Consider the following 25,873-nt stretch of genomic DNA (forward strand, 5'->3'; position numbering starts at 1 on the left):
GATTGGCCCACTTTCTCCTCTTCACCCAGAAAACCCACTCGATTGTTCCCTCCTCCTTCCCCACTTACCGCAGGGCTGGTGTCACCTTCCCCCGACAAACCTAGTTTAAAGCCCTCCTCACTATGTTTGAAGATGTGGTTGGAAAGATGCTCTTTCCTCTCTTCATTAGGTGGATCCCATCTTTTCCCAGAAATCCCTGCTCATGAAAAAGAGTCCCATGCTCAAAGAAACTAATCCTTCCCTTCTACACCACCTATGCAACCAAGCTTTTACCTCTGTGATTCGATGATCCCTGCGCAGACCTCTTTCTTCCACATGGAGGGTAGATGAGAACACCACTTGTGCTCCATATTCCTTGATCTTTCTTCCTAGTCTTATGAAAGTCTTGGCACGTGGAACTGCATGCAAGGTAGCATGTCCAACACAGATCCAGCAGCCTGCCCTTGGGCATGAGCACCAGCCTGCTGCCAGCCTCATGGGAGGCTGGATGAGTCCCAGAACCTAGGGGGGAAACCCTTCCAGCCCCTACCACAGCTGGAAGTGGGCTAGCCACATGGGCACCAGCCTGACCCCACATGCACTAACAAGTGAAGCCTTTTTGACACAGACATTCCCACCGGCGAGAGGCAGTACCCGCTTCTGCAGATAGATCTGTGTTGGGGGACCCCACAGAGGGCCAGACTCTCCTGTCACCCATCTGGGAACACCTCTGTGGCCAGATACCCAACCTTGGCTGCTAGCCTGTCTAGTGGTGGGGGTAGTTTACAGCAGTCAGCCTGCTCCCCAAGGCACCACTGAGTTCCCATGCGGCAGGACCTACTGTGCAGGCCATACATGGCTCTGCTACTGGGCCATCCTCATCCCATGGCCAAAGTTGGGGAGTTGATTGCTGGACATGGGCAGGGCCTCAGGGGCTGTGTTCTATGAATGACTTACCATCTCCCTTGCTTGCCTTCCTTAGAGCTGGACCTGCACCAAGTGAGGGCCAGCCAGCCTCAACCCCAGAACAGGAGCAAGGCAGCACCAGGGTGAGTTGGCACCCCCTCCCCACCACCAAAAGGGCATGCCCATGGCCAGAGAGCCTATTGCTGGGCAAATGTCAACCTCCAGAGGGCCCACATTGCTGCCCCCTGGAAGTTAACTGACATCCTGGAGTGGAAGCTGCAGGATGATCAGGAGTGGTGGCCACAGACCTGGGACCAGCCTATGTCCCACTTTGAGGCCACCACCACCATCTGGTAGGACCTGCTGGCCCATCCACCCATGGCTGCCACCCCCACCGTTGCCACTCCACCAGCCTCACCCCCTGGACTCCCCCCCACACAAGCTCTGCTCCTGCCAGCTATACTCCAAGGCTTTTGGGGCTTCTGTCAGTGACTAAGGGTCATTTTTGCCTCCCTGCAATGCCTGTCCCCCTGCATGCCCACCTCTTCTGCTCCCCAGGTCCCCCTGCTCCCCCTGCTGAGTCTGAGCCACCACCTCCATACCTCCATATTCCCAGCCCCGACTCAGACCTGTGGCATACTGGCGTTAAAAAAGCTCTGGCCATATCAATTTTTTCTTCATGTTTGCTCTTTTCAAGGATTGATAGAGTTTGAAAAAATGATTTTAATTTATATTTTTAATGGAAATTTTCAAGAAATGATACTAGTAACACAGGGACATTGGTCCTGTGCACATTAATTTAATTTGATAACTAGTCTTACTCTGTAAAAAATATTTTAGATGGAAAGGGGATATATTCACTCCTCAACAAAGAATGGTATTGGTTCACTAGCATGTCAAAATCCAGCACCTCTTCGTGATATTTTGACTTACTTGACAAACCCTTGCATTCTGAGTAGAGCATAGGTCATCTGCAAGCCCCTCCACTTCACTCTGTCTCAGGACAAAACTTGTAGCTGAATCTGGGCGTACCCTATTTATTGTTCCTCAATCTCAGTAGATATCCATGTTGTCCAAGGTCTTGCACTTTTGTGTTTTCCTTACAGGTTCCTTGTGAGATGGACTATGCTGGATGATAGTTTTTTTGAGAGTATGGCCTAGCCATCCACACTTTCTTCTCTTGATTTGAACAAGTGTTTCTTGTCCTGCTCTGTTCCAAAGCTCCTCACTTGTGACAAAAAATATTGCCATTTGATGCAAAGGAATCGGTTTATAAAAGTCTGTAGCTTGTGATTTGAAGACTTTTTAGTATGTCAGGTCTCACAGCCATACAAGAGGACATCCTTCACATTTGTGTTTCAGATCTGCAGTTTCACCTTCACAGCTATTATTTGTGAACTCCATACAGGACAAAGAGTTTTGAATTCAGCTGTTGCTTTCCCTAACCAGGCATTGATATCCTTGTCCCTTCCTCCATTTCTGCCCATAACACTACATAAGTAGGTGAATTGACCCACATCTTCCAGGTCATCCCCTCCCAAAGTGATGGTGGTGTTGTTGGACCACGTCTACTCTACAAAATAACTTCAAAGTTGCTTACTTCAAAGTAAGCAACTTCCAAGTAGAGCATTTACTCACAAAAAGCACTCCTGCCTTACTTGGAAGTAGGCTCCATCTACTTACACACCAAGAGCCCCTACTTCAAAGTAAGGGGCCAGGAAATGATGCAGGCAGGGGTTGCATGGCCTACAAGCCCTTCTGGGCTCACAGCCAGCTGACCCTTGAAAGGGCCTCTCACATCACCCCCACTCTGCACATGCTCAAGGCTTCCAGGCTGTGCACAGCAGGGCAAACCACATGCTGGGGAGTGGAGCTGCACACCATGCCCACCTAAATGCTTCCCAAAGAGGACCTCCTCTCCACCTGAGACAGCCTGCTGGCTGTGGTGATAGCTGTGCTGTTCCAGCAGCACAGCCGGGTCACCCACATGGGCCCCAGCCTCCAGGCCCTGGCCAGGGCCCTGCTGCCCCTTCCCAAGCCCCCTGATCCAGCACTGATGGACTTTCACCACCAACACCGAGTGGTGGGACCAGCTGGTGCTGGAGGACTGGGTTATGAGTGGTGGCTGAGGAGATTCAGGATGACCCGACAGACATTCAAGAACCTCTGCGACTGGTTCATCCCAGTCCTCCAGCACTGGGACACCCAGATGAGGCCAGCGCTCCCAGCCACTGTGGAGGCTGGCCACCCTTGATAGCCACCGGTCCGTTGGCCACCAATTTGGAGTCTGCAAGGCAACCGTCGGAGTGGTGTTGGTAGAGGTAAGTCCGGCCCCCACCACAGACCTACCCTGGGGAATGGGCCACTGGGCAGAGGGGAAAGGTGCCCCAGCAGGGAGGGGAGGAGGGAAATGGGGGCCTCCCGATCTGGTGTTCATGGATGTGTCATCCTTCCAACCCGCAGGTCATCCAAGCCATCAACACAGTGCTCCTGCCATGTGTTGTCACCCTCAGGGACTTGGATGCCGCCCTCACCAGGTTCACGGTGCTACAGTTCCCAAATTTTTTTGGAACCCTGAATGGGACACACATAGCGATTCAGACAACAGACCACAGTGGGTGCACCTGCATTAACAGGATGGGGTACCCATTGGTGGTATTCCAGGCCCTGGTGGACACAAGACACCATTTCCTGGACATGTGAGTGGAGTGGCTGGGCAGGGCCCATGACACCCAAGTGTTCCGGAATTCATGGATGGGACATTGGATGCCAGAGGGCATGTATGTCCCCCCACAGGAGCTCCTGCTCAGGGACATCATGATGTACCACTCCATCATGGCTGACGCCGTGTACCCACTGCACCTGTGGCTCATGCAGCCCTATACTGAACACACCTCACCCACCCAGGACACCTTCAGTGACCACCTCAACCATTCCAGGGGCACAGTAGAGTGGGCACTTGGGAAGCTGAAGGGGTGGTTTTGCAGCCTCTTCACGAGGCTGGACCTCAGTCTCCCAAATGTCCCTGTGGTGGTTGCTGCCTGCTGTGCCCTCCACAGTCTTGCAGAGGGAAGATGAAAGCACTTCATCCAGGGCTGGCCATGAACCGGGGGGCCAGCTATAAGCAGCCACCCACTGGCCTGTGCCACCAGCCCCAGAAGGGTGGGGTCAGGGTCTGGAGGCCTTGTGCCAGGTCTTTGCTCAGGGCCTGCCCTGACCCTCCCAGACACACTCCCCCAACATAGGCCTCCACACTCCCACATCCCTCAAGCTCCACCACCAAATGCACCCCTCCCACTTCCCACCCCCACCACTTCCCCATCACGCACCAGAGACTTGGGGTTAGGGTGGGAACAATATACAGAACTGTGGGGGAATAAATGTATTTGAACAAACAACAAAATATGTCAAACTGTATACAGTGCACAGGGGGATGCTCCACACAGCAGGGGGTGGGGAGGGGCTGGCTGAAAGGACTGATCTTGGTTGGGGGGCTGCTTAGGGGGATTGAATTTGTTGGAGGGCTGAGATGGGAGAAGGCTCAGTCACTCAGCAGTGTGGAGGGCTGGGAGCCATGATGGCAGAGGCCGCCCCTATTGCCTCAGGTCTGGGGCCCCCTGCAGGGCTGCAACAGGGCCAGGACCACAGGGAAGTAGGAGTGGGGTGGGGTCAGGGTGCTGCAGGCTCAGCCTCCACAGGGTATGTGGTGGGGGCCCACTGGGGCTGGGACAATGGAGCTCAATGGAGGCAGCAGGGACAGGTCTGCCATTCAGTGGATGCCTTTGCGGGGACAGCTGCAGGAGGGGCAGCTGCAGGCCATGCTGGCATGGGGGCAGGAGGTTAGGCAAGGCAGGCGGCCAAGGTCTGGACCACAGTGTCCAGGCTGCTGGCTGGCCGCACCCATACCTCCTGCTTCAATGTCATCCTGTCCTGGAGCACGCTGGTCATTTCCCACACTACTGCCCAATTGGTGGCCACCTCCTCACCCCTCCAGTGCCATCTCCATGTGGGCCAGCTGCAGCCATGGGGGGATGCAAGATGGGAAAATAGGGCTGCCTCCTGGCCCTCTATGGCTTGCTCCAATGGGCTGTGGCAGCTGCCTGACAACATACCTGTGGAGACAGAAGGTGACAGGGGGGCGGCATATGCATGCTGGGTCCCAACCACAGGAGGGCCAGGGCCCCTGCTCCACTGGCCCCAACCCCTCTCCCCTGCCACCCGATGGCCTGTGAGCCTTGTGAGATCCTGGGTGCCCTGGGGTTCCTGCCTGGTGAGGGTTGGGCCGTGTTCACTTCCCCTCATCTCCTTATGTGTGGCCTGCTGGGCTCTTCTGCGGGTGGGGAGGGGCATCCCTGGGCTTAGCGACATCCCAGTCTCTCCATACCTACTGGATGTGACCTTCCGGGGTTCAAGTGATGCTTGGCTCAATGAGGCATGGCTGGGTGTCCCAGAGGGGAGGGCAATAAAGAGGGTCCCATTGCTGGAGCCTCATCATCATCCTTGGTCTCGGTCGGCCACTCCCTGCCCCGGAGGCTCATGGCGCCAGAGAGACCTGCCTCATCCTGTGGGGGGCTGAGAACAGCAGTGTCCACCACATGCTCCTGGGCAGATGCCTCTCTCAGCCCCAGGAGCCTGTGCAGCTCCCTGTTGGGGGGGCGGGCAGTGCACAGGCTGTGCCCCCAACCAGCTGGCAGCGTTGCAGGCTTTGCAGTGTGCCTGCCCCAGTTCTTCTACTTTTATCCAAACAGTCCTTCCAGTGTGGCTGAGGTGGCAAACCCACTGGCCAGCCTGTCATATGCCTCCACATTGCACTGCCAGGCGCCAGTTTGCTGAAGGAACTTCTCATCCCCCCACAGATCGAGGACGTACTTTAGCTCCCCCTCAGTCCAGGCGGGTTCCCTCCTGGCACGCCACTTGCCCACGTGCTTCAAGTCTTCCAACTCACCATCCAGGGCCCATGGGGACCAGGGGGTTCCTGCCATGGGGCCATCGTGGTGGTGGTGGGGACTATATGGAGCCTAGAGCAGGGGCAGTCCGAGTGGGAGCTTGTGCTGCCCCTGCTTGTTTCATGCTCTCAGCTTCCTGCCTGGGGTTGCTGTGGAGCTGCTTCTTGTCCCGTGGTTGGCAGGGACTATAGAGCTCTGCCTGGGCTGGCCAGAGTGTCTTGGTGCTCCAGGGGTGGGCCACTGCCATGGCGGACTTCTTACTTTGAAGTAGTGAGTGCAGAACATCTACGCACCCCTACTTCAAATTTACATTTTGAAGTAGGGCACTTCTCTATTTCCGGGAATGAAGTAGTGACTCTGAAGTTTGTACTGTAGACACAGCCATGGACTGATTGATTCTCATTGTCTTGACCTTTCCCTAGTTAATGCTCAGTCCAGTCACTGAGGCAGTTTTGTCTAGTGGTGCAATCTTTTCTTCCTTGCTTTCATGTCAGTGTGAAAGGAGGGCAACATTGCCAGCAAAATCTATGTTCTCTAGCTGCATGAAAAGTGTCCATTGAACGCTCTGTTGATGGTCTTCTGTTGTTGTTCTCATACCCCAGTCCATTGTGATCAAGAACAGGAAAGATGACAACAGGCACCCATGTTATGCTCCTGGTAGTATGCTGAAGGATTCTGTCAAGACATGATTGTGAACAATTTGGCCTGTTGAGGGTTTGTATGTTGAGTGGATCAGGTTAATAATTTTTGATGGGCTGCCGCAGTGTTGCGGCAGCTTCCACAAAGTATCTCTATCGATGTCAAAAGATTTTTTGAAGTCGATGAAGTTTGTACCCAGGGGCGGGGAGAAGGGGAGTTCCACTTAAGCGACTGTTCTATGATCACTGAAGAAGTTGCACCTGCATGAGACTCCATAAACAGAAACTCCTACTGAACTCCTTGTTGCTAATTTTTATGAGAATTTGCAAGTTGGGTTGCCCTGTATAATGTTCCCTGGAATTCTTCTTGATTCAGTTTTTTTTTTTTTATTACTGATTTGTCTAACCTGCTGAACTTTAAACATGAATACATGTGCAGTAGAAAATGAGTAAAACCAGATAAGAGTGAGCATACCAGAACTTTTCTTAACAGAATAATACTCCCAATTTATGGTAATTTTGAAAAAAGGAAGGTTGTGAACATGACATGGTGTTCCAAGTCTTTAGGGAGTCTGTCTTTCATCCACAGTATTTCAGTACTTTGAATGCACTAACTTCATAAAGAGTTGTCATTCTGACAACTTTGAGACAAAAGAGAGGAAAACTCCCAAGAATTTCTGATAAAAAAACTATAAGATGTTTGATGTAGAAAAACAACATATGTATATCCATATGTAAGGTTTTACAAGTTTGACAAGACAGCAATGAAAACAAATAACTTGAATCAACATAAGAGATTAATTATGAAAAGGAAACAAAACTTTAAACTTGAACAACGGGTGCTATAGTAGGAGATATTAACCTTAATGGAAATGGTTCTGCATCTTGTCCTTAAGTAAGCTTAAATAAAATATCAGTAGAAAGAATAAAATCTTGGGTTCAGTAGGAGCAGTTTGAGACACAAGTTGTGTTTTGTCCATCCTGCCTGTTGAAAGAGAAAGCTCAGGTAGGGATTGTTGAATTTTGGAAGTGAATGCATACTTCCACAGGTGATGTCAGAAAGACAGCTTTGGATTCTTTGATCATGGAATGAAATTCTGGGCACAAGGACTGTTAGGAAGAGATGGCATGTACCTGAGAGAAGGCATCTTTGCCAGCATGCTTGCAAACCTACTGATGAGGGATTTAAACCAGGTTCATCAGTAACAGAGAGGTAGCCATGTTAGCCTGTAGTCTAACAAAGCAAAACAGCAGCCATGTAGCACTTTGAAGACTAATAAGGTAATTTATTAGGTGATGAGCTTTCGTGGGGCAGACCTACTTTTTCAGATCTGGAGATACAGCCTTTCCAGTACAGACAAACAGTTATATAACACAGAGGTCCCAAATCATCAAACCTCTATACCCTCTATTAGACCATGACACTACACTCTGGAAGGTCCTAGGCGAGAGGACTGTTGTCTCCTATACACAACCTCCTAACCAAATGAGAATACTCATTAGCAACCACAAGCTATACCACAATAATACTAATCCCGGACTTTTCCTTGCAACAAACCCCATCGCCAACTTTGTTCCACATATTTATTCCAGAGACACCATCACATGAGCTAACCACATTACCTATATGATCAGGGGCTCATTCTCCTATACCTCAATCAATATTATATATGCCATCATGTGCTAGCAATGCCTCTCTGCTACACGCATCGGACAAACTGGACAAATACTTCACCAAAGAATGAATGGGCACAGAGTAGACATTAGGAATCTGAATACGCATAAACCTGTCAGTGAGTATTTCAGTGGACTGGGCCATTCTGTTAGAGATCTGAAAATATGCATCCTACTACAAAGACTTTAACAACAGATTACAAAGGTAGCCATGCAAACTGGGGTTCATACCCAAATTCGATACATTAACTCTTGTCCTCAATAGAGATAGCAATTATCTCACACATTATAGGGACTGTTTCGCTTCCTTTGGTATTCATAGTGTGCTCAGGCAGGACACTTCTTAGTATCTCATACCCCTCACCCTCCCCTTCAGTTCTATGTATCTGATTTGTCAGTTTTTGTGGATCTCTGTGTTATATAACTGTTGGTCTGTACTGGAAATGCTATATCTCCAGATCTGAGGAAGTGGGTCTGTCCCACAAAAGCTCATCAGCTGTGTCTACACGTGCACGCTACTTCGAAGTAGCGGCACTAACTTCGAAATAGCACCCGTCGCGGCTACACGCGTCGTGTGCTATTTCGAAGTTAACTAACCTCATGAGGGGATTGGAATAGCGCCCTACTTCGACGTTGAACGTCGAAGTAGGGACCGTGTAGACGATCCGCGTCCCGCAACGTCGAAATTGTGGGGTCCTCCATGGCAGCCATCAGCTGGGGGGTTGAGAGATGCTGTCTCTCCAGCCCGTGCGGGGCTCTATGGTCACCGTGTGCAGCAGCCCTTAGCCCAGGGCTTCTGGCTGCTGCTGCTGCAGCGGGGGATTCATGCTGCATGCACAGGGTCTGCAACTCGTTGTCGGCTCTGTGGATCTTGTGCTGTTTAGTGCAAGTGTGTCTGGGAGGGGCCCTTTAAGGGAGCGGCTGGCTGTTGAGTCCGCCCTGTGACCTTGTCTGCAGCTGTGCCTGGCACCCTTATTTCGATGTGTGCTACTGTGGCGTGTAGACGTTCCCTCGCTGCGCCTATTTCGATGTGGTGCTGCGCAATGTCGATGTTGAACATCGACGTTGCCAGCCCTGGAGGACGTGTAGACGTTATTCATTATTTCGATGTCGCCACATCGAAATAGGCTACTTCGATGTAGGCTTCACGTGTAGACGTAGCCATCATGTAATAAATTATTGTGTTAGTCTTTAAAGTGCTTACATGACTGCTGGTTTGTTTTGTTAGGTTCATCAAGAGATAGTGGCCTAAGCCCCGAGGTAAGTGGGGAAGTGGGATACCTGGAAGAAAACAAGAAGAAAGGTATATTGCATCCAATTCTGGGCCTCCCATTACAGAAATGATGTGGATTCACTGACTATACTCCAGCGGGGGATGGCGGGGGCAAAAATTATTTGGGATCTGGAGCACATGACTTACATGGAGAGTTTGAGGGATTTTGGCTTATTTAATCTACAGAAGAGAAGAGTAAGGGGGGTTTGATAGCAGTCTGCAACTAGCTGAAAGTGGGGAGGTGGGAAATTTCAGAAAGAATGGAGAGAGGCTCTTCTCAGTGGTGCCAGATGACAACAAGGAGCAATGGTCTCAAGTTTGGTGGGGCTGGAGGGTTAGGTTGGATATTAGGAAAAACTATTTCACTAGGAGAGTTGTGAAACTCTGGAATAGGTTGGTTTAGGGGGTGGGTAGAATCTCTTTCCCTATACGTCTTAAAGTCCCAGCTTGACAAAACCCTGGCTGAGATGATTTAGATGAGATTGTTCTGCTTTTGGCAGTAGGTAGATCTCAATTACCTCCTGAGGTCTCTCTTCAAACCCTATAGCTACATCTACACTGGGATGCTACATTGAAATAGCTTATTGCGACGTAGCAAAATCGAAATAAGCTATTTTGATGCATAGCATCCACACATCCTCCAGGGCTGGTGTCGTTGACATTCAATGTCAATGTAGAAAAGCACTAAATCAAAATAGGCCCAAAGGGGAGCGTCTACACACAAAAGCAGCCCCAATCGGAATAAGGGGACTAGGAAAGCCTGCGGACAGGGTCACAGGGCAGACTAGCCCTTCTGGGGCAACAGCAAGCCGCTCACTTAAAGGGCCTCCCAGACACATTCGGCCTGCACAGCACGAGGTCCACAGAGCCCACAACCACTTGCAGACCCCGTGCACGCAGCATGGACCCCCAGCAGCGGCAGCAGCAGTCAAAAACCCACACGTCTGCCCCTGGGGCAGTGGCCGCCCTGCTGAGTGCCATGGAGGAGGCCGCCCAGCATCTCCTAGAAGATGAGTTGTCCTTGAGGGATGAAGGAGCTGCCCCAGGCCACTATGTAGCCCTCCTGGCCTCCCCCAGCGGGGCGCGCCGCTGGCTATGGAGGTATCCCACCAGCACAAAGTGGTGAGAGCGGCTGGTGCTTGGGGAAAGGGACAATGACCGCTGGCTCTGGAATTTTTGGATGAGCCAGAAAACATTCCTCGAGCTCTGCCAGTGGCTCATCCCTGCCCCACGGCACCAGGACACCCCCATGTGGCGTGCCCTCACTGTTGAGAAATGGGTTGGCATCGCTGTCTGGAAGCTGGCCACTCCAGACAGCTACTGATCCATAGGACAGCAGCTCGATGTGGGCAAGGCCACTGTTGGGGCTGTTGTCATGGAGGTAAGGGGACCCTTGGGGGGGATAGGCTGGGGGAAGGGGGGACCCTGGAGGAAAGGGGGAGCCTGGGGGGAGCCCAGGGGGAGCCCAGGGGGAGGGGGGGCCTGGGGGGCCAGGCACACCCTGTACACCCCTCACGGGTGCTCATATCCTCCCCCCTCAGGTGGTCCGTGCGCTGAGAGTGCTCTGCTGCTCCACAGGCTTGTGCGGCTTGGTCACCTGGATGCGGCCATCGTGGGGTTTGCTGCCATGGGGTTCCCTAACTGTTTTAGGGCACTGGATGGGACCCACACCCCCATCTGTGCCCCGGAGCACAGAGAGGGTGCTTTGTGAACAGGAAGGGCTACCACTTGGTGGTCCTTCTGGCCATGGTGGACAGCCGGGGCCGCTTCCTGGACATATATGTTGGCTGGCCTGGCAGCACCCATGACTCCCGGGTTTCTAGAAACTTGGGCCTGTGCCGCCGGCTGGAGGCAGGGACCTACATCCCCCAGTGGGTGATCCCTCTTCTGGGGGAAACCACCCTGCCCCTCTGCCTTGTGGCAGATGTGGCCTACCCCCTCCAGCCCTGGCTCATGCGCCCCTACACCGGCCACCTCAGCAACAGCAGGAGTGGTTCAACACCTGCCTAAACCATGCATGCCAGGTGGTTGAGAGCGCTTTCGGCTGCCTCAAAGGCCACTGGAGGTGCCTCCTCACCCACCTGGACGCGGGGCTCCCCAACATCCCCCAGGTTGTGGGCATGTGCTGTGCACTCCCCAATCTGGTGGAGAGCAAGGGGGAGGCATTTGTGCAGAGCTGGGCTGTGGAGGCTGGCATGGCCTACCCCCACCCACACACCACCCCGAGCCGCCAAGCCGCCAACGAGGGGATCCAGGTCTGGGAGACCCTGCGGGCCCATTTCAACCAGGCTGTGGGGTGAACGCCAGCAGGGCCAGCCTGGTGAACCACCTGCAGCACCCCCACCACCACCCACAACACACTACCCTGCCCCCAAGTACCGAAAAGCACACAACACAGGTTTGTTTTGTTTTAAATAAACCAAATATTCTTGAAACCAAACCATGAACTTTAACACAAATGGGGGAACTATGTACATTGGGGGAGGGGACAGCTACTAAAGTGGGGTGGGACAAGGCAACTATGTACAATAATGGGGGGGGAATGTGTACAAAGGGGGGGGCTGGGGGGCCCAGTCCTTGGTCCCCTTCCACCCTACTGTCCAGCACCTGGCATGGGGCGGGGGCGTGACCCACTTCTGGGCTGGAGGCCCCATTGAGGCTGCTTGGGGGCTGGGAGGACCAGCAGGTATGGCTGGGCTGGCTCCTGAGCCCTGTGGTCCTCCTGCTCGGCAGGCTCCAGGGCAGGTGGAGGGAGGCTGGGAGGGACAGCAGCCAGAGTGGCGGGGGATGCCATCTGCTCGGCAATACACTCAAATGCCCTCATGAAGGACCCCCAAGCCTCCTGGCACCAGGCCAGTGCTCTCTCCTGCAAGTGGAGCCGGCGCTTTTCCACTTGCAGGTGGCACTCTGACACCTCCACCTGACACCGGAGGGTGGTGAGGAGCTGGGGGTCAGCGGCCATCCGCGGCTGGCTCCGGCGATGGCGGCTCATCCTGGGGCTGGTCCCTGCTCCGCCACCTGGCTGCCATGGTGCGACGTCCCCGCTGGGCTGTCCGGCACAACGGATGCAGTGCCTGTGCTGTCGTGGCCCTCTGATGGTGTGGCTGCAGAATACAGCGGAAAAGAGCAAAGACAAATGTTAGCCCCCCCATCGCTGGAGCCCTCCTCCTCCACCTCTGCTGTCCCAGGGTTGGGCTCCTCTGGGGGCCCCTGGGGCACAGGGCTGGCCTCTGGGCCAGACTCCAGCTCCAGGGCCTGCTGGGGCTCGTCAGCTGAGGTATCAAGGGTGGCTATGGGGGAGGAGGTGCACCGGGGGCCCAGGATCTGCCTGAGCAAGGGGCACATGGAGGGAGTGGCCCCAGACTGGCTGGCCGTGTCCCAGGCCCTGGCATAACCCTGCCACAGCTCCTTGACCTTACTCCTGACATCATCAGGAGTGTGGACTGGGTGACCCTGGGCAGTCAGGTTCGAGGTGTTTGGAGGGTGTGCAGGCTGTGCACCTCTGTGCTGCTGCCTGCACACTCTCAGCTTCCTGCCACAGGAAATCAGGGGGTGTGGAGCTTTAAGGGGCTGCTGCACACGGCGCCCATAGAGCTCAGGTGATGGACAGAGCATCTCTCAACCCCTCAGCTGATGGCCATCGCTATTTCGACATAGCAGGACGCAGATAATCTACATATGCCATACTTCAACACTGGCTGTCGAAGTAGGGCGCTATTCTCATCTTCTGATGGGGATAGTGATTTCGACGTCTTGCTGTCTTACATCGATTTCAACTTCGAAATAGCATCTGACTCGTGTAGACGTGCCGGGTGCTCTTTCGAAGCTAGGCCAGCTATTTCAAAATAGCCGGCTAGTGTAGATGTGGCTTATGATTCTATGACTTGACCTTTTTGACTCAAAGTCTGAGGCCAGAAAAACCTGTGAGTGTGTCTACATGCAAAGTGTGTTTTGTCAACAGTCTGTCAACAGCTCAGCACATCCACTGGCAGCAGTGTACCTCTCCACATGCACGTATAATACCTTTCTTGACAGTTTTCTATGAACAAAACAGCCATGTAGATGCTCTGTGGCCCTTTTGTCGACAGACAGGGCTTCCAGTTCACTTTTTGCAGAGCTTCCCTTTGGCTGTTCTGTTGAGAGAGGGCTGGGCTGTCTGACTGCTCTCTGTCAACAGAGTGGATTGCTTTTTTGCTCTTCTCTTATGCATAGTCACAATCTGTCAACAGAAGTTTTGCTGGGAAATTGCTTCCAACAGTCACTTCTTTTGCAAATGCATCTCATGTGGATATTTATCATCTTTTTTTCCCCCCATTGCTGTTTGCCCTTCAAAACCCATCCTATGGACAAACAATCCCTGAGCAAAAGTGTCACTTGCTAATGATGTCATGGGTAACAGTAATTCACAAAATTCCTGCAAACCTGGGAGACCTTCACAAGTGTCTCAGGACACATTAAGGTAGTGGTCACAATCTTCACTTCTCCTGCAGTAGGCTATGTTGTTTAACCCTAATCATATGCAACGAAGGCTAGTGGTAATCATTGTGACTTTGAGACTCTTTTCCTATCGCTAGTGGTTTGGCAGTCACAGAGCACTACATATAAGCTGCACTATTAGTGCCTCATGACTGAAGGCACCTGACACTATATAGTGCAGCTTACCTGGGCACAAATCACTGTGTAGGCAGCCTTGCCTGGGTAGTTTTTGTCATGCATACCTGTTCGGTAAGAATCGCTAAAGTTAGGCAGTAGGGACTAAAGCTGTAAAACACAGGCAAAAGAAAAACCACAAAGAAAAACATAAAAGGCAAAGAAATGACTCTTCATTATTTGCATTTATTTCACAGGAAAATGCAGGGGAAAAAAGAAGAGATTAAATACTGGTAACATGCAGCACCCTCTCAAAATGAGTCCCAGAACTGGATACATAAATGCAAGGCTCCTGTTCTGCATGTGCGATTGTACCAAATCTGTGGATGTTCCCCTTTGCTGGTCTGTAAAAATACTAGTTCTTCCTCAGTGCTCCTGATGGCTGATAATGGACAACTATGAGAGTTTGAAGAACCGTGTCAAGAGCAAAGAGCTCAACATCTGTACCTCAGACTTTGTCTTGCTTCATTTAGCTCTGGAACATGTACTTCTTCACAGGAAAACTGACCAAGGCTTTGAAAACTTCTTGATATTCAGGTGATTTCATCACATTCAAAGCAGTAGCCCTGACTACAGTGTGGTCGTCTTCAGATAATACAATCTCTTTGCTGGTAGCCCCAAAAAGGCAATTGTAATCACCAATAATCTTGTCTAGATTATATAGTTGACTCAACTTTGCTGATTTCTTCCATAGCTCTTTGGTTGGTTGGGGAATTGGAATTTTCAATTTTTGTCACAGGCCTCTGTTCGCCAAGTAGCTGAGGTGGGAATGAAAGTCGAGTTAGCATGACTTTCACCCATAATTCTTATCTGAAGTCAGTGTCTGCAGGATGCAATATTTTTTCACAAGTAGCAACAGGCATGGAAATGAGGGGCATGTCATCTTGGCTCTCACTGGGTTTGATGTTGGTGGTGAGTTTGGAGGGCTTTTCATCTTGGGATGGATTTTGCACTCATAAAGGCTTTTAGATTGAAGTTGTGATGTCTCTTCAGTGCCTTGCCTTTTTCATTTACTAGGGTATACAAGACCATTGATATTTTTTTTCCAATGACCGTCTAAGGGCCCAGGTAGGGTAGCTGGCCTTTATTGCTCTTCCTCTCTGCCCTTTGCACTTTGTAGAGGAGCACTTTTTGGACATTTTTATAGGTTCATGCTGGTTGTGGCATTCTTCATTATTCATTTGTTGTCTTGCTTGTGCCTTAATGTTCTTTGCAGCTGCCTCCTCCTTTACAATTTTTGTACCTGCTTGATGCAGGTCAAATGATCTTGGACATCACTAGCATCTAAAGAACACTCCATTAAATCAAGATCAACAGGAATCTGATCTTTTAAATCTTCACGGTCATCATTGTCTAGGCAATGTATGGTCAGCACAGGCTTCCTAGCTTCCTAAGGTGTTACACTGTTGACTTATTCTGTGATGTTCAGAATGCAAACAGGACTCCTTGTAGCATCCTTGGCCACTCCTCTTGTTCACTGTTAGCATGGCACTCTGAATTGTCTAACTGCACTGTCTACAAGGCCATTTGTCTGTGGGTGGTAAGTACTGGTGACCCTCTGATTTGTTCCTGTTAAAAAGATGTAAGTTTTTTTTAAATTTTGCTATGGAACTCATGCCCCTGGCCATTAATTTATATTTTGGTGCAACCAAACCTGCAAATCAACTCTTAAAGGAAAAGTGCCACCTATTTGGCATTCTCATTCCACAGAAGCTTCACCTCTAGCCACTTAGAGAAATAATACGAAACAACACAAATACACACATAGCCTCTGGATATTTGGGCAAAGAACACAAATCTACTTCTACTTAGTGCCATACTTTATTTGGAAAGGCCACACTGTGAAGTTCTGGAGCTGACTTGCACATTTTTGTGGCCCCTTTCTGGCAGTGTTTGTAGGTGGCAACATATTCTATAACATCCTTGTTCATATTTTGCCACCAGAATCCTGAGTCTAATAATTTCCAAATCATGACCAATGTGCAATCCCAGTGCCTTAGCCTGTTTCTAATCCTTCATGAGCAGATTTCAGTAGTTCAAATATTTTTCCCTTTTCCTTAATAACCTTTAAAGTCTCATGTGCCAATATTCTGTTTGGTTTCATAATATCATTGTACTGGTAACGGAGATTTTTGTGAAATGCCCAGCTTGTTCAATATAATTATTCTTCACACCAATATTCTTGACTCCTTTGACGCACTCAGGAAACTCACCGCTCACCAAATAACTTGATTTCTTTGTAGTTGGGTTCACCACCAACCTTCCCTGCTTTTTTGATCTCGTCATCTTGGCTTGTCTCTCCATTTTGGAAAGACCTCGACATTTTCCAAGGAGTAGGTCCTGATTAACAAGTTGAAGTGATGGATAACAGAGGGTAACTGTAACAGTGATAATTTCAAATAAATTTTAAAACCAAATTTATTTAAGTGGTCAACAGTTCAGAAATGCCTGCTCCTATCATGGTGGAATGCAAATTTCATACCTTCAGCGGCTTTTTCCTATGCATCCATTGGATGCTGGATACCTGACTTCATTTTTCAGGCAGCACACATTATATAGTGAAAACTGCCCAACTTTAGTTATTCTCACCCAAGTGAAAGTCACTAAATGTAGTGTATGTTGCCTGAGTCTGGATCACTATATAGTGCTTGCTACAGTTTAGTGCCTCCTGCCTCCTACAGTGGAAGGGGATTCCTGATACAATTTATAGCTTCCAACATAGGCTGTGTAACTGTTAGGGACAACTACTTAAAAGTTTAAGCATTACTTTTATGCACAAAATTTCAAATAGCATATCAGGGGCTAAACTGATAACATAGTGTAGTATGTCAACGTTTTGTACAAACCAAGCAAAAGAGTGGAAGTGGTGTTGCCAACCATAGGGTGCTCAAGAACTACTTAATCATGAAATTACTTTTAAAAGGAGCTAGATTTACACACTCTTCTTGCTAGTTAATGCAACCAAAGGCATATGATCCCAGAAATGCAATAAGGTAAGTGAATTAATTTTGCCTCAGCTATTTTAATATAACTTATCTAGGAACTACTTGACAGCAGCTCATACAGTATAGAACTGTTCTTTCCTTAATAATCCCAAATTGTGTGCTGCTAATTGTATTGTGAGGTGGGACTCTGCTTACAGGGACAGGGCTACCCTACCCTGAGTTCTACTGGGCAGCGCACCTGCTCGGTGAGCCTTCTCCATCCCACTCCCTTCTGCAAGCTATATCTTTTCTCCAAAGCATGAGGGAGTGGAGAGACCCTTAAAGAAACTACTTTTCCCCCATGAGTAAATCCTTTGTTGTTTCAGTGAGTGAAAGCCAACAGATTGTTAAGTATAGAGTCATGGACTATTCAAGACAAGTGATCAAGGGTGAGATAAGACAGCTACAAGCTGATAGCTAGCACAAGAACAGAGATAAACATATCTCATAGAACTGGAATGGCTCTTGCAAGGTCATTGAGTCCAGTCCCCTGTCCTCTTGGCAGGACCAAGCACCATCCCTGCAATAGTTCTTTTTAATCTGTTTGCCCCAACCTCCTTCAGCCTCCTCAGGGATTGAACTCACAACCCCAGCTTTACACGGCCAATGCTCAGACCAGTGAAAGGAGAGTGCAATAGTTCTACCTTAAGTTTTAAAGTCAATTCCTTCCAAAATTGTTTGTTAGTTGATTATAAAAAAGGGTGGAGAGATATTGCACATGTACTCCTAGGTCAATGACTAAGGTTGTGATCCAATGGGCCTTGCAGCAAATTATACTAATATCTGAATACCAATTTGAGGTCACCACAGAAATCATTTTACTTTACTGTGGATTGTTGTTCATTATTAGCTTTCTCCCTTATGCTAATTTTGCACACCCACTGAATAATAAAATTATTTCTTTAAAATTACTTAGCCACAAACCTACTTCCACAACAGTACAATAGACTCATTGCATGAGGCAATATTTGAATTTCTAGATACCTTCCTGTAGAAAAAAATAAGGAAAATTAATATTGAAGAAAAAATATACACCTACTGTAACACAAAATATCATCTGCACATGTTGAAATTCTGAAGACACTGGATTTTGGGAAAAACATTTTTTGCACCATATTTTTCCAAAAGAACACATATATACAGTCTTTGACAGGTGGAAGAGCTACAGGAGGAGGTGTCCAGGTTGAGGAGTATCCGACTCCATGAGCAGTTCCTGGACAGTATTCATGTGGAGACAGCTGAGGTAACTGTCCCAGTACACAGGACAGCTGATAAACCATTGGTGGAGAAGGAGATAGATCAGGGTGAACACTGGCAGCTTGTTACTTCTGGCAGTAGGCAGTGTTCCACCTCTGCTCAGAACCCTCCCACTGTGGTACTAGGAAACTGTTATGCTGTACTTGATACAGGAGACAAAGAATTGCGCCGTACAGTGGAGGAGAAGCCTCGTAACCCCAAGGCTGGGAGTCTGCTGCCACCACTGCGAAGAGGAAACGTAGAGTAGTGGTGGTCGGGGACTCTCTTCTGAGGGGGACGGAGGCGCCCATCTGTCACCCTGACATTTCATCTCGGGAGGTATGCTGCCTGCCTGGGGCCCATATCTGAGACGTTACGGAGGCGTTGTCAAGGATTATCAGGCCCTCTGACTACTATCCAATGCTTCTCATCCATGTTGACACTAATGATACTGTGAGGTATGATGCTGAGCAGGTCAAAAGTGACTTCAGGGCTCTGGAGGCACGGGTGAAGGAGATTGGGGCACAAGTGGTATTCTCCTCAATCCTGCCTGTCAGTGGTACGGGCCCAGGCAAAGACAGGTCCATCCTAGAGGTGAATGCCCGGCTTCGAAGACAGTGCCGCCAGGAGGGCTTTGGCTTGCTTGACCACGGGATGCTATTCCAGGAAGGACTGCTGGGCAGAGATGGTGTTCACCTTTCGAGGAGGGGAAAGACTGTATTTGGACACAGACTGGCTAACCTAGTGAGGAGGGCTTTAAACTATGTTCGATGGTGGCAGGGGAGCAAAGCCCACAGGTAGGTGTAGAACATGGAAACCTGGGTGATGGGTCAGAAATGGGAGGTAGCATGGGCAACAATGTCAGGAGGGTCAGGGCAAAACAGAGAGGCAAGATCAAATCGATATCTTAGATGCCTATATACAAATGCAAGAATTATGGGTAATGAGCAGGAAGAACTGGAAGTGCTAATAGATAAATATAACTATGACTTTGTTGGCATCACAGAAACTTGGTGGGATAATACACATGATTGGAATGTTGGTGTTGAAGGGTACAGCCTGCTTAGGAAGGACAGACAGGGAAGAAAGGGGGGAGGCATTGCCTTATATATTAAAAATGTACACACTTGGACTGAGGTGGAGATGGACAAAGGATATGGACGTGTTGAGAGTCTCTGGGTTAGACTAAGAGGGGTAAAAAACAAGGGTGATGTCCTGCTAGGCATCTACTACAGGGCGCCTAGCCAGGTGGAAGAGGTGGATGAGGCTTTTTTTAAACAACTAACAAAATCAAGCAGGGCCCCAGATTTGGTGGTACTGGGGGACTTCAGCTATCCAGATATATGTTGGGAAACTAATACAGCGGGGCACAGACTCTTCAGTAAGTTCTTGGATTGTATTGGAGGCAATTTTTTATTCCAAAAGGTTGAGAAAGTTACCAGGCGGAAGCTGTTTTAGATTTGACTTTAACAAATAGGGAGGAATTGGTAGAGAACTTGAAGGTGGAAGGCAGCTTGCGTGAAAATGATCATGAAATCGTAGAATTCACAATCCTGAGGAAGGGTCAAAAAGAAAACAGCAAAATAGAGATAATGGATTTGAGGAGGGCAGATTTTGGTAAACTCAGACAGCTGGTAAGTAAGGTCCCATGGGAAGCAAAACTGAGGGGAAAAACAGCTGAGGAGAGTTGGCAGTTTTTCAAAGAGACATTATTAAGGGCCCAAAAGCAAACTATCCCACTGTGCAGGAAAGATGGAAAATATGGAAAAAGACCACCTTGGCTTAACCAGGCGATCTTGCATGATCTCAAAATAAAAAAGGAATTGTATAAAAAATGGAAACAAGGAAAAATTACAAAGGATGAATATAGGCAAATAACACAAGAATTCAGGAGAAAGATTAGAAAGGCTAAGGCACAAAATGAGCTCAAACTAGCTACAGCCATAAAGGGAAACAAGAAGGCTTTTTATAAATACATTAGAAACACGAGGAAGACCAGGGACAGGGTAGGGCCATTGCTCAGTGAGGAGGGAGAAACAGTAACAGGGATCTTGGAAATGGCAGAGATGCTTAATGACTTCTTTGTTTCGGTCTTCACTGAGAAGTCTGATGAAGGAATGCCTACAAGTGAATTCTAGTGGGAAAGGGGTAGGGTTAGAAGTTTAAATAAAAAAAGAACAAGTTAAAAATCACTTTGGAAAATTAGATGTCTGCAAGTCACCAGGGCCTGATGAAATGCACCCTAGAATACTCAAGGAGCTGAAAGAGGAGGTATCTGAGCCTTTATCTATCATCTTTGGAAAATCATGCGAGACAGGAGAGATTCCAGAAGACTGGAAAAGGGCAAATAAGGTGCCCATCTATAAAAAAGGGGAATAAGAATAACCCAGGAAACTACAGGCCAGTCAGCTTAACTTCAGTGCCAGGAAAGATAATGGAGAAGGTAATCAAAGAAATCATCTGCAAGCACTTGGAAGGTGGTAAGTTAATAGGAAACAGCCAGCATAGGTTTGTAAAGAATAAATGTTGTCAAACTAATCTGATAGCTTTCTTTGATAGGATAACGAGCCTTGTGGATAGGGGAGAAGAGGTAGATGTGGTATACCTAGATTTAGTAAAGCATTTGATACAGTCTCTCAGGATATTCTTATCAAAAAACTAGACAAATACAATTTAGATGAGGCTACTATAAGGTGGATGTATAACTGGCTGGATAACCGTACCCAGAGTGTAGTTCTTAATGGTTCTCAATCCTGCTGGAAAAGTGGGGTTCCGCAGGGGTCTGTGTTAGGACCGGTTCTGTTCAATGTCTTCATCAGTGATTTAGATATTGGCATAGAAGTGCGCTTATTAAGTTTGCAGATGATACCAAGTTGGGAGGGTTTGCAACTGCTTTGGAGGATAGGGTCATAATTCAAAATGATCTGGATAAATTGGAGAAGTGGTCTGAAGTAAACAGGATGAAGTTTACTAAGTACAAATGCAAAGTGCTCCACTTGGGAAGGAACAATCAGTTTCACACATACAGAATGGGGAGAGACTGTCTAGGAACTACTACAGCAGAAAGGGATCTAGGGATTATAGTGGACCACAAGCTAACTATGAGTCAACAGTGTGATGCTGTTGCAAAAAAACAAACATGATTCTGGGATGCATTAACAGGTGTGTTGTGAACAAGACATGAGAAGTCATTCTTCCACTCTACTGTGCTCTGGTTAGGCCTCAGCTGGAGTATTGTGTCTAGTTCTGGGCACCACAGTTCAAAAAAGATGTGGAGAAACTGGAGAGGGTCCAGAAAAGAGCAACAAGAATGACTAAAGGTCTAGATAATGTGACCTATGAAAAAAGGTTGAAAGAATTGGGCTTGTTTAGCTTGGAAAAGAGAAGATTGAGGGGAGACATGATAGTGGTTTTCAGGTATCTGAAAGTGAGTCATAATGAGGAAGGGGAAAACTTGTTCTTCTTGGCCTCTGAGGATAGAACAAGAGGCAATGGGGTTAAACTGCAGCAAGAGAGGTTTAGGTTGGACATTAGGAAAAAGTTCCTAATTGTCAGGATGGTCAAACAGTGGAATAAATTGCCAAGGGAGGTTGTGGAATCTCCATCGCTGGGGATATTTGAGAACAGGTTAGATAGATGTCCATCAGGGATGGTTTAGATAGTACTTGGTCCTGCCATTGGGGCAGGGGGCTGGACCCTATGGCCTCTCGAGGTCCCTTTCAGTTCTAGTGTTCTATGATTCTATGATTCTTTGCAGCTGAATGTAAGTGGCCAAAGCTTTACTGTAATAAGCTGGCACAAGCTTTATTCCTGTTACATGTTTCTTATGAGCAATTTCTACTAATAACATGCTATCAGTAATGTGTATTATTTCATTATGTCCTTATTTTATTCTTTAATTTTAACTTCAGAGTCTGATGACAGATCTGTAGTCTGAGTTTCTGGAAACTGACCTTTGATCAATTAGATTTACTGAATTCTCAGAAGTGAATGTTCCCTTTTCACCTTTGTTTTATGTGGATGACATTTTCTCGATTAAGATTAATCTTCCTTTATACTATCACCCAGCTACCTTAGACATGTTTTAAACACACTAAAATGATAAACTGTCATGCAATGAAAAGTGTTCAGGACAAATTAGTTCTTGATATAGAATTATCAGTTGTACTTCTTTTGCCCAAGATTACACTTCTCACAGAGCTGGAAGGGACCTCAGGAGGCCATCAAGTACAGTCCCCTGCCCTCTTGGCAGGACCAAACACCACCCCGTCCCGCTTTTTTTTTTTTTTAAATCTATTTGCAACAGATCCCTAAATGTCCCCCCTCAAGGACTGGGCTCACAACCCTAGGTTAAGCAGGCCAATGCTCAAACCACCGAGCTTGTTATGGAGGAACATGTTGGTTGTGGCTACACTTGGCCAAAACTTTGAAATGGCTATTTTGAAGATTACTAATGAGTCGCTGAATTGAATATTCAGCGCCTCATTAGCATTAGGACACTTCTGGCCATGGCGCTTCAAAAGCGTCGCTTTCGAACGCTTATGGTTCAGCATGGATACACGGGGGACCTTGTCAAAAGGACCCCACCTTTTGAAATCCTCTTATTCCCCTCTGCTGAGAGGATTTCGAAAGGTGCGGGGTCCTTTCAAAAAGGAACGCCATGTAGCCATGCCGAGCTGCAAGCGGTCAAAAGTGGCGCTTTTGAAGTACCGTGGCCGGAAGCGTCCTAATACTAATGAGGAGCTGAATATTCAATTCAGTGTCTCATTAGTAATCTTCAAAATGGCCATTTGCATGGCCATTTCAAAGTTTTGGCCGAGTGTGGACACAGATGTTGTATCATGACTGTCAAACTTTCTCATAATTGTATCACATTTTAATAAATAATAAGTCCCATGGCACCTTATAAACTAATAGATTTTTGGAGCGTAAGCATAAGACGACAAAGTGGGTCTTTGCCAATAAAAGCTTATGCTTTGAAAATCTTTCAGTGTATAAGGTGCACAGGACTTCTCACTGTTTTTACACATACAGAATAATGAGGCTACCCCTCTGATATTTTAATAAATAAAGGTTTCATGGACCATTTTATTGCTCAGTCACGACTCCTCATCTCTTATTGCAGAGCAGTTGTATGGCTATCATGAACGACTGCTTACATGGCAGAGCATATTTTGTATTTTCAGTATCTTTTATGCAAACTAGCTAAGGGAAACAAAACTAGCCAGCATTGGATGACCAGTCAACTCTCTGCAGCCCAAAAGTTGTCAATGTACCAAAGTGAGAAGCTGAGCTTTAAAGTGATGATGAAGGCTTCTCTTTGTAGTTTCATAATGTGGTCCCTGATATTGACTTTGGCATCTAACTTGGCATTTAGTCTTAGATTTGCAAAGAATTTGAAAAAATAGGATGTGTAAGCTTTGCTAAATAAAATGTGTGAAAGTATTTTTAACATCAAAGTGAATATTATTCTTTTGTCAGTTTCAAAGCACTGTTTCTTTCTATTAATGAGAAGTTTGTATTTGTCTTGTTTCATTTCTGACAGAATTGATTCCATAAAGGATTCTCTTCCTGTAAGTCATAAAATTCCATTGCAGTGAAGGCTGCCATATATTTGCAAATGTGTTAAAATTGTTCACATATACTGATCACTAACAATCATCCTACAGTTGTCCATATTCTCACAGCTCAGAGCACAATGTGCTGAAAGTCTATAACTGAGCATTGCTAGTCTTAAGTGCACAAAACCATTAAAATTGTATTTGGAACTTTTTGACTACAAAAGACATTTGCTCTGGAACATTTGTCTGAGTGCATAAATCTGTTTTTCACCATTTTGAGCCTGCATTACTTATCCTCTGGTTTCTAGATTCATAGAAATGATATATCGAAACACTTGTTTACTACTATACCTTGTCTTCCCTCAGGAATTGTAACTTACTAGGTAAAGCTATGATTTTCAGTTAAAGTTTCCTTACCTCATTATTCCACAAAATATAAATCACAACTGGAGCATCATTTGTCTCCAGAATTGTGTATTATTTCAATTATTTTTTTAAAAAGAAAATATTCTGAAATACTGAGACTATAGTCAAAATAAATTTCACATAACTTCATGAATTTAAGAATTTTTCATATTTTAAAATAAAATATTCATAGGAATCATAAAAATCTTTATAAATATATGTAAGGAAGCATAGCAGTTTCAATGACTGAATGTATTGTTTTTAAACATATGTGTGTAAATATTTATAAGTAAATGAAGCTTGCGCTTCTGAAGCATTAAGTATGAGTAAGAAAGCTAAGCAGCACAAGCCAGGCAATTCCAAAACTGGCATCATTAATTTGAGGTGGTTATTTATATTTTATGATATAAGTGACTAACCAAGTGTAATCCACTAAATTTTATGGTTTACATAAGAAAAACATGAGAAATGCTGCACGTATGCCAAATGGCTGACAGAGCTACTGGAGTAACCTTAACTTGGAGATTTTATGAGGGCTTATCTACCATCCCTCCACTATCATATAGCAGGTACAGTTTTTTGTTTGTTTTTTGGTTTCTTTTTGCTCTAAAGATACCCGGGAAAACAATAGTCTGTAAAGGCTCTATGAAATCTTGTTCTGCAGTGCTGCCCTGTGCTACTCAATATTTCTGTATGACTCCAGGGGGAAGAAAGCAGGGAAGTCTGCCTTATCAGTGAAATCACTTCTTTAGAATTTATTACTATGTTAAAATGTTACATTTTATTTTTAATATCAGGCTTACGATGCTAATCACACAGGATACTAGCAAATAACCCAAATTACATTTCAGCTTAATTTGAGACTAGAGAGAGTATGATCTTAAGTTTTTGGAGAGAGGAAAAATAAAAAAAAAGAAATGTAATTTATCTGAAGTGGTTATATTTGACAGCTTTGAATAGTAACAGAGAGGAAGCCGTGCTAGTCTATACACTATCAAAACAAAAAGCAGTCAAGTAGCACTTTAAAGACTAGCAAAATAGTTTATTAGGTGAGCTTTCGTGGGACAGACCCACTGAAGTAGTTTTAACACATTTGCTACTTGACTGCTTTTTGTTTTGACAGCTTTGGTAATTGTTATCTGCCATTACCACCAGAGTAGTGCCCCCTCTGTGTGATGCCCCGGATCTGAGCAGATAGCAAGCACAGCAGACGCCTCTATAACCACAGAATCAAAGAAGGTAGGAAGGCATCCAGCCAGGCTCATTGCCCAAGGAAGGACAGTAATAGTTCCCAGCAAATTCTACTACTACACATATGTTAATCCCTGACAATGGACCAGCTTAGTAAGGAAGGACTTTCCAGTGCCCCTTTAGGCCAGAAAAAAAACAATCCCTCTAGGGTACATTTTTATACACAGATAAAAACAAGTTACATATTGCTCCTGATGTATCAGGGTGCCACCTTCTGATGCACATAGGTGCAACCTTGAACATGTTGGTTCCATTAAATCAATTCCATTCATCATACTGTCATACTGACCCTGTCCTGAACACTGGTCAGCATGTTCCTGTTACCTGTGAGGCATGTGTTGGGACCACCCTTCTGGAATGAGTTTACGTG

This window comes from Carettochelys insculpta, chromosome 13 (genome assembly GCF_033958435.1).
Source record: "Carettochelys insculpta isolate YL-2023 chromosome 13, ASM3395843v1, whole genome shotgun sequence".
Lineage (NCBI taxonomy): Eukaryota > Metazoa > Chordata > Testudines > Carettochelyidae > Carettochelys > Carettochelys insculpta.